This window comes from Chaetura pelagica, unplaced genomic scaffold (genome assembly GCF_000747805.2).
Source record: "Chaetura pelagica isolate M959 unplaced genomic scaffold, ChaPel_1.0 scaffold76, whole genome shotgun sequence".
NCBI classification, from domain to species: Eukaryota; Metazoa; Chordata; class Aves; order Apodiformes; family Apodidae; genus Chaetura; species Chaetura pelagica.
In genome coordinates, this window is record NW_009970723.1 from 576,029 (window position 1) to 581,028 (window position 5,000).

At 36.8% G+C, this 5,000-nt stretch overlaps 1 protein-coding gene across 1 annotated transcript in view; it reads left to right on the forward strand.

Annotated features, from left to right (window-relative positions):
• The window catches only part of ZFHX4 (zinc finger homeobox 4), a 153,956-nt gene that overhangs the window by 18,207 nt on the left and 130,749 nt on the right, over positions 1–5,000 (forward strand). The gene's annotated exons all lie outside the window — the stretch shown is intronic.

Below are 5,000 nucleotides of genomic sequence, written 5' to 3' on the forward strand. Positions count from 1 at the left end.
CTGGTTAATGCAGTATAATTGTCTGGACATAGACTGGTCTTTGTTTGTGTGGTTCACTTCGAATCAGCTGTAATTAACTCCAGAGTGTTTCCAGATTGCCAGCAAAGAAAAATTACAGCTTTTCTGTTTTAAATTGGAAAGCTCACAAAGACATTAACTATGCAGATTGCTTTTACTTTGATATATTTCTATCCCATAAGAAAAAGCTTATTTGGCTCTTTTTTTTTTTTTTTCCTCTCCACCCAAAATGTGCCTTTGTTAAGTTATTTGATTTAAAGTCTATTAGACTGCAATGGCTACTTAATAGTTCAGTCTGAAAAATAAATTTCTTCATATCATCAACCCCTCTAACACTTGCATTTGTTTCCAGTTATTGTTTCCTAGAGTGTTTTTTGTTTGCTTGGGGAGAAAGAGGCTGGTGTGTTTGTTTTTCACTACTGCGCTGAGCCCAAGTTTCTGATAGATGTCTAGATGGCTTCTGTGCAGGAAGACAAACTGCTACATATCTTCCACACCGAAGAGGCTGAAATGAAAGACACCCTGCGTTACACTAACCCACCTTCCATTTCCTTGCAGCTGTAAGCTTAAGAAAAAAAAAAAAAAATATCCACAGTGATTCTAGGACAGGTTCCTTACCTGTATTTGGGTATTTCAAACAAGTGATTTTGGGAAAACGGGCAATTTAAAAAAATTTAAAATCTGTTCAACTCGTGGTCAGCTAAGTGCTTACCACACCCTGTTAAAAGGTACTGTGTACAGTAGTTTATAATTATGGATTGCAGCATGGGCTAAAATGAGAAGCAGTGTGAGCAAGTTTCTAGCTAATGCATCTAATAATACAGCACTATACACAAAGGATCTGTCAGCAATTGATGCAAAAAAGTCCAACCAAAATCTTTTTTTTTTTTTCTTTCTTCTGAATATAACAATAAGGAATTTAAGCCTCAATGTGGCTTTAGCAACCAAAGAAAAGAAGCTCTTGGTGTCTGCATAATACCACTTTGATGGATTTTTTCATCAGTCTCTGTACGTGGCAACAAATAAACAAGTATAATTATACTTGTGAAGGCCTATTCATTGCTTTGTCAGGATTAGATATATGTGCAGTTTTCACACTGAGCCTCTCTTTTGTCTTTGCCTAACTCACTATGACATATTGATAGAGGATTTGGTATGGGGAAAAGGCCACAGCAGAGACAGTGATGACCTTTTGGAAACTTGATATAATTCAAGGATTTTTATTTATTTTCTCTCTTCTTTTTTTTTTTTTTTTTTTTTTTTTTTTTGGGGGGGGGGGGGGTTTTTTTTTTTTTTTTTTTTTTGTTTCCCCAAAGATTTCTTGAACTTGTTACCAAATTCAGAGGCAAGTGTGCAACTTTTAACCTATTTTTACTAGAGTAAATAAGGAATAAAAAGTGTTGTGAGGTGGCTAAAAAGCAGATGGGAATAAAAACAATAGGCTAAGAAGCCTCTTGGTCTTCTTTCTCAGCACTTAGCACTGTGGCTAACCTAGCATTCCTTTCCCATTATTCCATCCTCTTGATCAGATCACGTTCTTTTTAATCATTTCACAAACACTGTCTCACTGGACCGTAGAAGAGGGCTGGGACAATCTCAATTAAAAAACAGAGGTAAAACTGGCATTTGTGATTCTTTGTTCTAATGGGAACTCTACATTCTAAATGCAGAGGAATTCTCCTATTGTTCAGAAAGCACCCCCTTTTCATTAGCAAATCTGGCTGTAGGTGGGTTTTTTTGTAATTTAGCTGAACCGAGTTTAGAGCAGAGTTTCTCCAGGAGGAAAGCAGAGGTTAGCATTTTAAGGTTTTCTGTATACCGGCCGTTAGTTCCGAGAAAAGGATTTAGGTGATCAAAATTAGCGGCCTTGTGAATTACTGAGAGAACTTTAAATACTAAGCAGATCGGCAGGTATGTATTTCTGTGAACTCAGCTGATGGCACTGGTGGAGATTTGTTTTTTTCGTGATGTCTTAAAGCTATGCAGATATGTACTTAATATATATGCATTTTTCTGTTTTTTGTTTTTGTTTTTGGTTTTTTTTTTTCATATGAGAAGGAAGTATTCTGTATGATTTGCACGGTGATTGCTTTTCTAAAAAGAATTTAAATCTGTTGTAGAGACTGTAGAATAGTGTTGGCTCTGAGGCGATCGTTGTGATTTTTTTTCTTAGCTATGACTTTGTGAAACTTTGTTATAACTCTCATAGAAGATCCCTGGCGGGGAGAGATTTTTTTATTTTTCAATATTGAAGATGCTGTAACCTCTAATGGATGCATGTTCCATCATATGTTCCATACAATCAGTAAGTCATCCCAGTAATCTTTAATTCCTCATCAAGGTATAATGATTTCATCTACCTAACCTGCTAACAAACGTGGCCACAAAGACTGTAAACAGCTCAAGTATGGAAATATATGCTGTGGTTTCTCTCTATGTTGCTAGTCAGTTCAAAGATTTAGTATTTGTTTTAATTTGAATGAAATATACTCTTGTTTATACAAACCTGATCAGAGGGCTGATGTAATTGTTTAGTACTGATTAATACTAAAGTTATGTAAGGAGACTGATAACTGTAAATATGCTGTTTGCTTTAAAATGTTGATTAAGTAACAGAAAAGATGTTATGACACTTGTTACTGTGCTGGGTTTGTTTTTTACTTCAGTTATGTCATCGAAGGTTTAAAAATCTCATTTAGTTCTGCTAAATCTTTTAAGGCTGAAAATTACAACAGCAAGACTGTTCAGTTCAGGGTTGTGGGAAAAAGGGGAAGGGTGAGATGCTAAATTGCAGAACCCATTTTGATTTGCCTACAATTATTTAATGCTCATAGATGCCATCCTGGTCGCAGTATAACGTGCATGCCTGCTGACTGTTCTGGCAACAGTTTTTGTGTGTGTGCTGGATACTATGATACCGTGACATAGCATGGTATAGTTGCCGCAAAAATACTCAAGCAGCAAAGGTTAAATGTAAAGCCACAGATAGGATCAGAATAGTTTTAGGTAGTTGCATCTGGCTCCATTTACTATATTAACTCCTTCTTTATCAGTTAGTTGTACCTGCTAAAGAGGTTTCATCCTGACTGATCCTTACATGTTTCTGCATCCCTGTGTCAGTTCTCGGAAACAAGATAGAACTACTACTGCCTGTTTCCTTTTCAAGAGTCCAAAAAACTTCTTGTGAGCATGTTGGTGCCAGCTGAGTGTGTGTCTCCATGCTTGCAAGTGTGTGTTTACATGTGAACGAAACAGTCTCACCAGTGCAGTTGCTGAGTGGATACATGTTAAAATACTTTATATCAGCATTGTTTATCCTTTTGTGTCAGATTTGAGAGATACCAGTGTGAAGACCTTTATACCAGTCCTCTACAGATGGAAGGGGCTGGGATTTGCTTTCCGGTGTAACTATCCTTGTGCAACTTTTTATCTATAGATAAGGCCTTAGGAGGAGAATGGGTTAGGTGCCTAGGCTTTCTTTGGGGTGCATACACTGTTTGTGCAGATTTGCCAAATGGGAAGGTAAACATGCTTGTCTCTGGACTAATTAGAGAATTATTAGGTTTTCATGCTCTTTGTGATCAGATTATTTCAAAAGATTTTTAAATTGCATGTGTGCCATGAGCATAATTAACCTGATCTCATCAATGATTAAAATTACACACCAAGCTCTGTGATGTTTGATTCAGGAGCAATTAGGCTGTCATTTTAGCCATCTCAGATACCAAAACTAATTTTGATTCATTTTCATTCTATGCAAATCTTCTGATGTATCTTAAACTGATCACTTCCTCTCCCTGATTTAGCTGACAAGATTAGATTTGATTACACTTACAAAAAATTAAGCAGCTATCCTTCATACTTAATATCTCAGTGACCTTCACTGAAGCCTTTCCTAGGCAAGGATTTTATTTTTTTTTCTTTTAATCCCCAAATCACACTGAGTGATTTTATACAGGGGTATAGCACCTGGCTGTTATGTATATAAACATATATTGTCTAGCAATGAAAATTAAAAAAAATAGATTTCATTTTCTTGTAAATGAGAAGATGGAGAAAGCATTAATGCTTCAGATATCTAAAACAGTACTTTTCAGGATGAATCAAACTTTTATACTTAATTGAAAACTTATCTGATGAATTGGCTGCTGCTTTCGTCTAAAATTAATGAGATCTATGACTGACTTATGACTGGAATGAAGATTGCTTACCTCCTGCATAAAAGCAAGGCAGAGTCTATATCATAGGCTGAAAGTAAACGCTAAAGTTTCAGAGTACTCAGCTGTTGTGTACAGTGCCATCATTCTGCAAACTGAGAGATCTGCAAGGACTCTGAGTAGCTTAGGCTGTAATCAGGCTAGTATTACAGTGACTGGAGCCTTGCAGGCTCACAAAAAACTGAAGGAAATCAGAGTTTTAACCAATGTGTGTCCAAGTTTCCTCTGGTACTTTTACCCTGCTGCCAGACACTGATATGGCATTTATAGAGTGCATCTTGTTCTCAACAAAGGGAGTTTATGGTCTAAGATGCCTGCCTGCAAGAAATGATTGAAGGATTTTCATCAGTGGTGCTTGCGTATGATTTGTTAAGCTAGGGGAGATGTTGATTGAGGCAGTGGTTGAGAGATGGGCAACTCACCAGGATTGATAACATCAAAATGGTATTTGAAATGGTGTTCATTACATTTTGCAATGAAAAAACTGAGCACATGCGATTGTCCCCTAGGATGATGGGACCGGTTGCAGTAAATATTAATTTCTGTTCCATTGCCCATTGAGGTGACTGAAGTGTGGGGAAGAATTGTGATTGGTGCTTAATCAGGGATAGCCAGCTACCTGCTGAGGCCTTTTGCACTAGGAAGATTTGTAGTAAGCTGATTTACTTGGTAAAATGAGAACCTTCAAAGACTTCTACCTGTGTTGACGATGGTTGCAATATTTAGAATTCTTAGTTTATATTATCTTGTTGTCATTAGGGAGAA